Below are 13,674 nucleotides of genomic sequence, written 5' to 3'. Positions count from 1 at the left end.
CCATTGTGGGGCGTGTCTGAAAATGGAAAGGAATCTTTCCAGTTAACTCTCCTGGCAAACCTCTTGTACCATTGTTATGTGCCCTAATTTAACACTCCCTCTGTAAGATGAGTTCTACTGGAGATGTTCTGATGATGATTAGATGACATTATCTTTAATTTGTTGTAGAGACAATGCAGTTCACTGGTTTTGTCGAAACACCTGGCCCATTTCAGCAGTGAGTATTTTTGAATAGAATAGAATAGAATAGAATAGCACCCCATCAAGTTTCCTCCTAAACACCTCCAGTGATGGCAACTCCACCACTTCCCCAGGCAGCCCACTCCAATGGGCAATCACTCTCTCTATGAAGAATTTCTTCCTAACACCCAGCCTAAACCTCCCCTGGTGCAGCCTGAGACTGTGTCCTCTTGTTCTGGTACTGGTTGCCTGGAAGAAGAGACCAGCCCCCGCCTGTCTACAACCTCCCTTCAGGGAGTTGTAGAGAGCAATAAGGTCTCCCCTGAGCCTCCTTTTCTCCAGGCTAAGCAACCCCAGCTCCCTTAGCCTCTCCTCATAGGGCTTGCGCTCCAAACTCCTCACCAGCTTTGTTGCCCTCCTCTGGACACACTCCAGCAAGTCAACATCTTTCCTAAACTGAGGGGCCCAGAACTGGACACAGGACTCAAGGTGTGGCCTAACCAGTGCAGTGTACAGGGGGAGAATCACCTCCCTGCTCCTGCTGGCCACACTGTTTCTGATACAGGCCAGGATGCCATTGGCCTTCTTGGCCGCCTGGGCACACTGCTGGCTCATGTATTTACTGGTCTTAATATATTTTAGCATTCTGTTGATTGGGAAGAAGCCAACAGGGAGGCACATCCCTGTGGAAAGCACATCCCCTCCATTAGTTGTTTTGAGTCTGATCCTCCGTAAGTTACTCCATCAGCTCTTCACATATGCCAATAATGTTCAGAGAAAGCAAAACATTCAGCCCAGGCTGTGCCAAAACGTGATTGGCAGGCCAAGCATAGTACAAGCTAAAGCCTTGTGGAATGGCAGAGGCAGGAATAATTGCTGGAGCAGTTGCTCAAGCTTGGACATGTATCAGCATGATATTTCCACGTATTTTGCTTTCAACTCCTAGCAAAATGGCAAACTTCCTTCCAATTATTAAAAAGAAAAAAAAGTAAAATCAGGAAAAAAAAAGATAATTTTTTTCTCTTACAGGAAAAAACAATCAACAGCTACTCCTGTGTTCCTTTTCAATTGTCTTTACATTTCAGCCACTTCTCTTCTCCATTCAAATGTTCATATAGATTAAGAAAATAAATGTTCACATAGACTCATAGAATGGTTTGGGTTGGAAGGGACCTCCAAAGGTCATCTAGTCCAACCCCCTGCAGCAAGCAGGGGCATCCTCAACTAAGTCAGGTTGCTCAGAGCCTTGTTGAGCCTCACCTTGATTATCTCCAGGGACAGGGCCTCAACTACCTCCCTGGGCAACCTGTTCTAGTGTTCCACAGCCCTCATGGTAAAGACCTTTCTCCTAACATCCAATCTAAATCTACTCTTCTCCAATTTAAAACCATTGTCCCTTGGCCTATCACTACAAGCCTTCATAAAGAGTCCCTTTCCAGCATTGCTGTAGGCCTCCTTCAGGTACTGAAAGGCCATAGATGAAGAAAATTAACTTGCCTAAGTGAAACAAAATAAGCGTAGTGGAAAAGGGAATAAATTGATCCAGCTTGCTTCCATGACTCCAGAAGCCACTACAAGAGGTGCCAATAACAATGCCTCTGCTTGATGTTGCTGACACATTCCCATTTTCTTCCTTTCTATATTTTTCCTTGCTCAGTTTCTACATGACTGATTAAAGAACAGGTGAAACATTAAGTGCTATTGGAGACACCACTCATAGAGGAAACACAATGTATTTCTCTCCAGTTGTAGGAAAACCAAAATATTTTCATTGAAATATGGTAATTTAAAACAAAATAATTAAAAAATTCCTTCTGAGAAAGACACCAGCCTTTCAGAGGATGAGGTGAAGGGAAAGCTAATGGCTTTTCCCTCATAGAAAATTCTTTAAACTAGTTTATTAAAGTCCTCCATGGTTTAGAGCTGGCAGTTTTCACCTGGCACTGATTTATCCTGATGCAAATGTTCAAATCAGACTTTTTTTCCCCCCAAAATTAGATCAATTCCATAGGACTGATGGGATTTCTATTAAAAGCATCATGTAGAAACACATATGTACAATTTCATGTAGGTAGAAATGTACATGCTGCTTTGGTAGATAATACACAAATTCAGAATGCCTTCTTAAGAGAAAATGAAATTTGTCCTGAAGTGTGCCTGGGCGTGCACCAGTCTTAGAAATTGGATTTTAGTCCACTTACAGTCATATCCCACTTGTTATTGCAACAAGACCTTTTTTGATTTTGTGTAAAGCTGTAAGTAGACATTTGCTAAGTTTTAAAAGTGTACGAGTTCTGTACGCTTGCCAATAGGTAAAACTTCAACGTTACAGGACTTGGCATATACTGTAATGCAGGCAAGGTTGCTTCTCATGGCACTGGTAGCAAGTGAAAACGTTCTGTTTGTTCTTTATGTAGGTCAGCACTTCAGCTACAGTCGTCCTCTAATTCTGCCAGAATCATATTGATTTTACTCTAATTCTCTTAATAAAAGACATAAATCTCAATTTTAGCTCTGGTAAATGACAACAGCACTTCTAACTTGAACAAATGTGGAACTCCAAGAGAATGGCAAATGCCACGTTTCTGAAACAGAGCCTAGATTCAAGTATTCCCAAACAGTAAGTTCCTATCTCCAATCTTGGAAGAGATACAACGTGCAAGAAAATGTTGCCAGAATACCACCAAACGAGGCAATGTCTCTCCTCTTCCTCCAGTCCATGCCAAATCTCAGTGTGTTGCTGAGCTGTGTTGGTTTTGGATCGGGCTTGTAAATCCACCGTGAGGGAGAGTGCAGCTGATACGGAGAGGAGGGAGGAAAGCCACAATCCCACCACTGTGACCTGAGAGGAGACCCTGGCAGGAAGGGTCTCCCTGTTCTGCTCAGCCTTTCAAAGCTAAGCCAAACCTCTGGGGACAGCAGTTGGCAACCTTGTTTTACATGGGAGGAAATCTGCTTACAGCGGAAAATGTGACTCTAAAGCTACTACTACAGAGGTGAAATTTTTGGGTTGCACACTTCCTCCTTCCTGTTCCTTTCCATTCACCCCATGTTTGCTACAAGTATTGGCAGTTAGCAAAAATGAATAGGACAATGAACCTTATCTATGGCTTTGCAGCTTGGCTGCAGAGAGTATAGGGCATCAGTGTCACATAGACAAGCCTCTGCAAAGTTGGGGCAGTTTGTGTTCCCAAATGGACAGCAGGATGGATGGTGTCACCCAATACCCTTGTGAGACACCTCAGGAGCACATTAAACAAAACAGCAATCTAAACGGTCAGTGTAAGCCTGACACATCCCTTCAGGTGGGTATTCTCAGCAGCTCCAGAAAGGAAGCGAGCAGAAAGGAATCAAACACTTGGAAGCAACCAACACATACATTTCAACTTCCTGCTACCTACCAGAGCAACCTGGCAAAACAGAGGTAAACAATATTGTGGTCTCTCCATCACCACTACTAGTATAGCAGATTTGCAAGCACAGAAGGCAAATGCTGAATCAGAACAACCAAAGTTGCTAATAACCTAAGTAAGAAAATTACAAAGTGTTCCTAAAAAATTACTGCCAGAGGTGAAATAAAACCATTACATTTCAATAGCAGAGTTATAAAATCATGCTGTTTAAGGTTGTGCTAAGAATATGTCAGCCAGAAATTCTTCTGGTGTAGCTTGCCCTGTGCACCAAAACACGTGTACGAGCTATTCCATGCAGCACTGCGCTAATGACAAGGCCCTGCAGGGCTGGTGATGCACACGTCCTTTGGTTTATTTCCTTGTGGTCTGTTTTAAGCAAGCAGCTCATAGTACTCTAGTGCTCAAGAATCTCATAGTCCTGAACACACTAGCCTTCTTACAAACCAGGGAGACGTGAATAGGGTGATACTATAATTGCTATTTCATAAACAAGGGACTCAGGGGGGAGAAAAAATGATGGGATAACTTGCTCAAAACTACCTGGGGAGTTTCTGGCAGACCTGAACACAGGTCTCTAAAGTGCCAGTTAAAATGCTGAACCATTCTTTCTGTTGCTGAACTTCTATTGTACACACAAGCATGTATTTAGGACAACAGCAAAGTTTGAAGAAGTAATATGAGAAAATCCATGTCCCCAGGGTCTCTTCTCAAATGGTACTGATTAAAAGACAAAATGGTAGCCAATGACTAGTATAATATTCTTTTGAACTCTAAGAAAAGGCCACATCAAACCTTTGTGAAGTCAAAAGAAATCTTTCAAAGTAATCTCAGTGAATTTAAAATTAATTTAGGGAGGAGGTGTGTTGCAGAGATCAAGCACATGTCAAACATATTATGCTGATTAAAATATGAAAACCACAGAAGTGCATAGGAAAAAACAAGCTATAGCATTTAGTGTTAGCTTACAGTCCAGAAACCTGTCCTTTTGGCTACATCGTGTCACCTGCTAACCCTGTAATCAGCAGTCCATACCAGGTACTTCAAATGTTCTACATGAATCTGCAAACATACCTAATCATATCTTCATCACACAGATGCTCTATCCCCATGTCACACACATTGCCTTCCTAACATTTACCCCTTGCAGATCTAGCAGCTACTGCTGTCTGCTCAATCCACGAACAATTCTCCTCTGTCTCCCCTCGAGTTCCTCCTGGCACTTCAGATGCTCAACTGTAGATCTTTAGCTACAATGACAGAAATCTTAATTGCTTTTTTCATATTTTTGAATAAAGGAAGCACCAGAGTGTAGGTGCCTTTTATTATCCAGGTGGCATGTTACACAGATTCTTACCCTAACTGCCAGACACAACTGATTATCATTCTGCAGAACACTCTCATAAAGTTCTAACCATGGCTTATTCTATTGACAGAAATGAAAGTTAGTAGAAACTGGCAAATAGTGACTCTCCAGCAAGGCTTTTAAAAGTCACAACAAAGCAGCATGTGGTGCCCTGATACTAGATCAGTGACAAACAGTTAAAAAAAAGAGGACAGCAAAATACACCAAGAAACAATTAGATGCATATTGAAGCATACCAGCTTCTAGCAGATCAAGACTTTTTTTAGCTCCTACATCACAGAGTCTTTAATGTCACCACTGCCCTATTTCAATTAAACACAATTATTTACAAGCAGGTATATGACGTGGAGCATGCAACAATCTACCTGATGACTTGATCAGGTAAAATTTCTTAAATAATCTATTCTAATCTAATTTAATCTTTGCTGCAAATCTAATTCAACCATTCAATGCAGCATGTGACAAGCTGAACTCCAGAGGCTGGACTGGTAAGTCTGTGTGTTGGTAGTTGTATTGGCGGCTTTGTGCTGCTACTTACTTTCTCTGGCTTCTGCTGGAGAAAAACTCATCCATGCTACATATGACAGGTGGACGTGACTGTGTATTGGCAGCACGTCACACTGTTCTGGAGAGCAATTATTTCTAGGCTGTATCCTGACTTCTTGAATGGCCAAAGAAGTGAACAATGCTTCTGGTATGAGCAGTACAGCTTCATAAGATCATGCTTATAACCAGAACAGAAGTGGATCTAATACATCCAGCAACAGCTTCTTCGCACCTCTCATAGACTCACTCATTTCAAGGCCAGAAACAACCTAATTCACCTCATCTAGGTAACTAGCAGAGGCCACTTTATTTTATCCAACTATTCATGTATTGAACTCAGTAATGATATTAACCTGAAGCACACCTGCTGGAAATGCAACCTGTCTTATTTGGAAAGCATAAGCAACAGAATCAAATGCTTCTCTTTTAAAGCTTATTCTATGGTAATTATATCTAGCTTTAAAAATATCTGAGTTTTTACTGAAGTTGGCTGGTTTAACTTCAAATACTGGGGTTTGTGACATGTTTTTCTGGTAAACTGGAAAAAAAAAATCATTTAGCAGCAAGTATTTTGCCTCCATGAAAGCACTGCCAATCTTAAAAAACAAGGAATATTAAAATATTGTTGTATTTTTTTCAGTCCTAGACTATATTTAAATCTCATTTCAGTACTTTTGGAAATACTATTTTTAATAATAGTAATGGCAATTTGGAAACAGAATTCACCTTGTAACTTGGCATTATCAAGTAGCACCACCACTTGAAAATACCGTATGGATTCAAAAGAACCCATGGTATCTCCGAGGGCAGTGGAAAGAGTTGAGATGGTAAAACCAGAACTCTGCTCTGTTTCACACAAGCTCAGGAAACAAAGTTCCTTGTATTACAAGGCATCCCACTGGTCTCACCAAGAGAAAGCAAGTTTATTTGAAACAGCTGTTTACATTTGCTTTAGAGAAACCAGTGAGGTGCTGATCTTACATAGTTTGTGAAGACCAAACTTGCGAAAGTTAAGAAGCCAAAAATCAGCAAGGAGCTATCCTTCCAAGTAGGCAGGAAGATACCTGGCTTCCAAGAGATGGGAGCTCATTGGCTCTGCAGAAGTTAAGGCTTGAATGACAGTCACTCGTAATTATTCTTCTTGCTCCAATTTATGCTTAAAGAAGAAATTTTTCTTCCACTATTTGCACTCTGATTTGACTTACTAGACTTTCAATTGTCCCACCTCTTTAAGAAACAAAATGAACAACAACATGTTGATTTTGTGAATGTCAGATTTGTTTTAGAAACTGTTAATGACTTCAGGCTGATGTAGAGGAGTCTAATCTTTCATCAAAAATAAGTACATTCCAGGAACTTTTGACTGCATCTACTCTGCTGAACTGCACAATGCCATGAGTGGCACCAGAGAGCAACTGTTAAATTTCTAGAATGATCCTTGGCACAGTTTTGCCTTAACCCAAGTAACTCTCAGTTAGGTTTATAATGCATGCTTTGGCAGTTAGTGTTGGCAAGGATCTGTTCCTCATAGACAGCCTGCATGAGAAATAGGTCCATGGGTCTGCAGTCTGCCTTGAGTATCATCACTGAAAGATTATGACCTGCTCCATTCCTCTCAGTGGGACAGGTCATACTCCAAGACATACTTTGAGATTGCAGATTGCATGCCAATATTCTCGGCTGCTTCACTAATGGTTATTTCAGTCCTGCTATAGATGAGGCTCATGCAACAACTTCTATCACTGATACAGCATTATCATCTTAATTTTATTGCAACTTTTCCTTTAACTGGGGTTTGTCTTAATGCCCTAAATATTAAGGTCAAGACATTACATGAACTTATTCAAGTTAGTAATTGGAAATAGAAAACAAAATATCATAAACCACCAGCAATCTTTATGTATAAGTGTGATTATATATATATATATTGTGATTACAATCACAAAATCTGTGCTAAAAAGAAAATGCACTGAAAGCACAAACAAATACATCCAGTTACTGAAACAGCTGTGTTAGCAACATTCAAATAGTAAACAGATCACCTGGTAACTTTCCTACCTCGGTTTAAAACAAATTGCCACAGAATTTAACAGAATCACTGAATAGTTGAGACTGAAAGAGACCTCTGGAGGTCACTTGGATCAAACCCCTTGCTCAGGAAGAGTCAACTGAAACAGGCTGCCCAGGACCACATCCAGAGAGCTTTAGAGTATCTATCTCTAACAGGTATCTCTACAACCTTTCTGGGAAACCTGTGCACCTACCATGTTTCAGTTTGTGACCATTGTCTTTGGTCCTGCCAGTGGGCACCACTGAAAATTACCTGGCTCTGCCTTCTTTACACCCTCACTTCATATATTTATATGCACTGATGAGATTTCACCTGAGCCTTCTCTTCTCTAGGCTGAATGGTCCCAGCTACCTTAACCTGTCCTAAAAGCAGAGCTGATGCAGTCCCCTTAATCAATTATCTTAGTGGCCCTTTGCTGGACTGTCCAGTAACGCCATCTCTGTGGAACACCCAGCTGTGAACACAGCACTCCAGATGTGGCCTCACCAGCACTGAGCAGAGAGGAAGTACTATTTCCCTCCACCTGGTAGCAATACCCCTCCTAATACAGCCCAGGATACATACCATCAGCCTTCTTTGCTGCAAGGGCCCACCTTAGAGCTGACTTGCCACAAAGTACTGACACACAGAACGCTAATACTGCTGTGTTATCACGGCTCTGAAAGCCCACAGTACTATTTAATATAAAAGGATGATCATGTGGAGATATTCATGACAATGGTCCCGTGCATTGCACTGAATTACCCCAAGCAGCCCATGCTGCCTTTCTGTGCATAAGGACTTGGGCTATACTGGATTATAGCAGGCTAACAAAATGATGCCTTTTCTAGCATCTGAGGACTGCTGAAGTTCACTCCACCTAAGAAGTCTCTAAGAGCCTTCAGGAGGTAATCTGGATCCAGGAGTGGCTTACAGAAGCCAAAGTGTGACTGCTGCCTCAGTGCAGAGCAACAGGCAGAATGAAACAGCACACACCACTAGGAAGGTGGTGCTTGCTGTTGTGGAAAGGAGTTATGTAAAACAACTGCTAGATGGTTAGCAAGCCACAGACCTAAAATATTGATAAAATTTCCTGGTTTGGACTCCTTACCACTGCAAGAGCTCAGAACCCAGAACTTCTCTAATTTACATGGCTGGAAGCAAATCCTATGTAAACAGACAACTGAGGTACAGATACATATTTGCAGGACCTGGGTTCTCAGAGTTTGCTACCTAGCCAACTCTACCAAAGGACACCAGCCCTACTCTGTCCAAGTCCTGTCCCTTTCTGGACTATCCACTTCAGTGGAGAAGAAACCCAGCTGCACCAGCTGAAAGATGTGGCACACTCCAGGCAGGTCCCTCATTTTAACAAGAAAGGGCCTAGGACCTCCAAGGAAGGCATCTAGCCAGCAAATGAGCAGAGCAGTTTCCACATGGTACATGCACTGCTGCCTCAGATCACCCAAGCCACTTAGTCTATGACTGGCTGGGCAGGCAACAGTGGTACACTGGCAACCCCTGCTGCTGGGATTTAGGCAGGGAAACACAGCAACATTGAAACAGCTCTCATTTGTTACTTCCATACATGGCAGGTAGGGGAGAAAAAGTCAAAAATCATTAACAACGCCTGGCACTACCCATTGCCACATCTTACACTGTTTATAACTTTGCCAGCTCCAGCCATAAAGTCTGCAATTTTCCCAGTTTGGTGCCTGCTCAAAGTTCAGCCAACAATTCAATTACTTTTGAAAATGAAGTCTCTAACCATATTAGAAAAATAGTAGCATTTTCTTTGAGCTGCTCTAGCACCCCCAAGCTTTGGACCATTCACATGAAACGTACGAAGAGGTCGCCTTCCTGTCTGGGACATGCCAAGCACGGAGTCTTTAAAAAGATGTGGTTTACAATGATCTGGAAAAAACGTGTTAAGAGTTTAGAGCTAATTTCCCAGGAGAAACTGCCTACAACGACAGTGTCTCAGTTTCTGGTGAGCACAGAAACTGCAGTTCTGTGCTGTATGGACTCAGTGCTCTACACCATGAGATGAGGAGGATTTTCTTGTGCTCCTCAAGCTCCCCCTGCTTTTCACTCTGCAATTCTCTGGCTCAGCTTCAATAAGACAGACAGTTAACTTGGGTGTATTTCCTCATCTTCTTGTAACATTCAGTGGGTGAGATGTTTTAGTGCTAACTGGAATAGGTGGGTGCAGTGTGGGTGTAAAGGCATCTTTCTCCTTTGCTGAAAGAACTGTTCTCAGGGATCTGAGTATGAAAACCAGGAAACGAAGCAAGAATATCACTAGATAAAATAAGATTAATTAAAGGAGAGAACTTGGGGTCAGATTCTGATCTCACAGCTGTCTCATGTAGATGCTGTACAAGAAAACCTGAAGAAAAGCCAGTCTTAAAATATTAAGTCTCTCCCTATTGTTTGGGGGCTTTTGATGGTCAGGTTTCATATTCATCCTACTAATGATGCAAACACACTAAAATGCCGCGAAACTGTGCACACGCTGGATTAAAGTTAATCCTGCAAGAGATTTACTCCTTCTTCTTCACACATGCTGGAGCAATCTGCCAAGTCTTCATCAAAACCCACTCTCTCTCACTTCTCTCGGTGTTAGGATTACAAACAACAGCAGCAGCTTATCTATTAAATTTCACAAGCCAAATTAATACACACTTATGCAGTTCTAATTGCTTTTCTACAGTCCTTTGCACATGTCATGGAACAGACCTTTAAAAATGTCATTTTACTGATCACATGCTGTTTGGTTCCAGCTCTTTCTCAGGAAGGATCTTTGACTGAAGGAAAATTAATTTCACCTGCTGGATCGAATGTGTGACAACCACACAGTTTCTTATGTCAGAGGACAATTTCTTGTAGGCAATAAAAGACTACTCATGACTGAGAGCAAAATGTCTTTGAAATATCTTTCTTATTCAGCACAAGATACATATGATGTTAAATAAAAAGGGTCAGCAACAGCTGATGGCTCCCCAGTGTTTAACTTCAGTCTAGCTACATTCACATCAGCACTGGAAAGACATTTGTCCAAAATTGCACCAGTGCATGTATAACTTTCAGGAGATCTAAGGAAGTACTTTATGCAACTGTTCTTCTTACTGAGTACTCTCATTAATCCTGCAGCCCTTCCTAAAGCTAACATATGTGCAACTGCAAGGACTGTATGCCTAATGGCATTCCCTAGACCCAAGCTCCAGGTCCTTTGGTTAAAAGTGACAGACCACTTCTGACTTATACTGTGCTATGATTCAGGCTTACAGATCTCTCTCAGACAAGGTTTCTCTGGACCACAAAAAAAGACAATCAAAGAGAAGCAAGCAGCCACCTTTAGCCACCAGAGCAGGATAGCAAGGATCAGAGGCGGCAGTGTCAGAAGAAGGCAGGGAATGCAACACTCCAGCCACTCTGGGATTCTACAGCAGACCACACCAATTCTCAGCTACCTCCTGAATCCAGGGAAGAGACAGAATCACAAAACATTAGAGGTTGGAAGGGACCTCCAGAGATCATCGGGTCCAACTCCCCTGCCAAAGCAGAATCACCTAGGGTAGTCTGCACAGGAATGCATCCAGACAGATTTTGAATGTGAGGAGACTCCACAACCTCTCTGGGCAGCCTGTTCCAGTGATCCATCACTCTCAGCGTAAAGAACTTTCTCCTCACGTTGAGGTGAAATCTTCTATTTGCAATATTTGTACTATTTGCAGTACTACAAAACTACCTTGGTTTCCATTTATAATTTCCTTCTGAAAAGCCTCTTAAATCCACTGACCTCTAGATTTATAAATGACACACACTTTTTCTATGGATGATTCCTATTTCTATAATTCTACTTCTGACATACCTAATTTTGTATCTCCTGTACATTTTGCACAATTCTTCAGAAGAGTTGTATTTTTGTCTTCAAAGATAGAACCAAGAGTTCTGAAGTTTCATCAGATATGCACACAAAGCTTAGACTGTACATTCCTCCCCCTTCAAATTCAGCATGCCTGAAAACACTTCACTGATGAATTATTTTCTTTTTTTTTTTCTCCCCCCCCCCCCCAAGACATAGAAAAGCTTGATCGTGCTGGCTTGAGAAAACTTCAGGGCAAGATTCATTACTGCCTGTTGCTCCTTTTGTCTGGTGAAACAAACATCCCTGTATGTTCCCATGGGAAAAATAAAGTTTGGGTTAAAATAAAGTTTTGGTGATCCTATGCAAAACACACTCCTTGTGCACTGCACTTTGCCACCTTCTCAAAACCTGTTGATGCATACAACAAAGCCTTCTGCAGCACTGCTTTCAACTTTCTCATTACAACCCCTGATGTCGTATGTAGCCAAGACGAACTGCTCAGGGGAAGACCTGAATGTGATAAATAATCGTGTTTGTTTGCAACAATGAACATAAATGCTGTGGTACTTTGGGGGTCTGTCCACAGAAATTACTCCAGAGCAGGAGTGGGATTCAGTTCTTCCAACACATTTGTCTAGAGACGTGTTATGATTCATTTATGTTTTGTTACACCTTAAAAGTGCCTCCTTTGCATGGACAAGAAACTGTTTATATGTGACCAGCTCACTGTTTAAATATTAGAAGAATTCCCATCCCATTTGTCTTCCCCTGTAAATGAGCAATTAGGCCCCTTCAGCTTGAATTCAAACAAACAGGCTGATGAGCAGGGCACTACCTGAAGCCACCAGTGCTGTGTTTGATATCACAGACACCTCTAGTTCTTATGATGTGCCTCCTTTTGAGTTTTAGTTTGAATCCAAAACATATTTTAAAGTGATTCCTACTAGCTATTGAACTTTGGTTTGTTTCATGAAACAGATACCTGCAGCAAAGACTCCTTGAACAGAGGAGGCAAGTGAACTCACCTCCCATATCCTAGACTAGTGCATTCACCACCTCTGCTCTACAAGAGTATTTTGCACGGTACCCAGTCCTTTGTGGAGCTGGATCCAAGTGCTTTCTCAGTGAAGCTGCAAAATGACACAGATGAGACTATAACTCATGGCCATGAGGTGATATGCTGTAACATATTCATTTCGGATGAAACTAATCAAAACATTATGTAAAGTAGCACCAGTAACGATACAGAGTTCAACGTTCTGCTAGCCCTCCTCTAGTAATCCAATGCCCTCACAATCCTTACCAGATGAAGATCCCTGACGAAACAGGCAAAAAATGCCTAATTTCTGGACTGCAGTTTCAGCCAAACTATTGTCAGAACTGCTTCACGTAGCTCAGCCTGAAGGAGTTCTGAGCATACTCCAAAGATAACACTCAAATTAGCACTACCTTCACTAAAATTTGTGGCATTTAAAAGGCTTAAGCATGGACTGATTATACCAAACAAGAGCTGGAGCTGTCAGACTCGTAGGTTTTGGCATGGGTTTCCCTAGTCTCACCACGGGCATCTGCATCTGTTAACTTCGACTCGGCCTTTGGCATCTCTCCGCCTTTGCTCTCAAAACCTGCCCAGAAACGGCGCAATGCTGTCTGCTAGTCCAAGGCTGCTCCGCCAGTACATCACGGATCAACGGGCGAGCGACGGCATCGCCTTCACGGCGACAGACGCACTGCAGGCCGAGTTACCATTTCGCTACCTGCAAACGTTCCCGTGCTTGGGATCCCAGCATTTACGCTGCGACCCAGGGTAGGGCTCTCGGGCCGCGATGAGCCTCGCCTCGCTTCGCAACATCTCCTCGGGGTCAAGGGAAGCAAACTCCGCTGCTCCCGTCCTCTCGGGGGCAATCGCTCGAACCACACATACGCAACACCCCACCTCCAGGCGGCGCCCTCGCCCTGAGCCGCCCACTGCCTGTTCTCGCGCAGGTAGCCCGCTCACCGCCGCGCGCCCCGACCCCCAGCCGCAGCCCTCGTGCTGGACGCCCTCTAACCGCCACCCTCGGTCCTGAGCCGCGACCGTGCCGCTACCGGGCTGCTGCGGGGCCTCCACCGGGCCGGTTAGCGGGAGGGGCTGAAGTGGGCCCCACCGGAGGCAGCTCCCCTGGGCGCTGGAGCGCCTCGCCCTCGCCGGCAAGAGGGGCTGCGCCCTCTGACGAGCCCGGGCGATGGGAGGCAGCGCGGCGGGGCGGGG

The sequence above is a fragment of the Dryobates pubescens genome, chromosome 6 (assembly GCF_014839835.1).
Source record: "Dryobates pubescens isolate bDryPub1 chromosome 6, bDryPub1.pri, whole genome shotgun sequence".
Taxonomy (NCBI): domain Eukaryota; kingdom Metazoa; phylum Chordata; class Aves; order Piciformes; family Picidae; genus Dryobates; species Dryobates pubescens.
The sequence above is the reverse complement of the archived record's forward strand: the minus strand, read 5'-3'. Positions refer to the sequence as shown.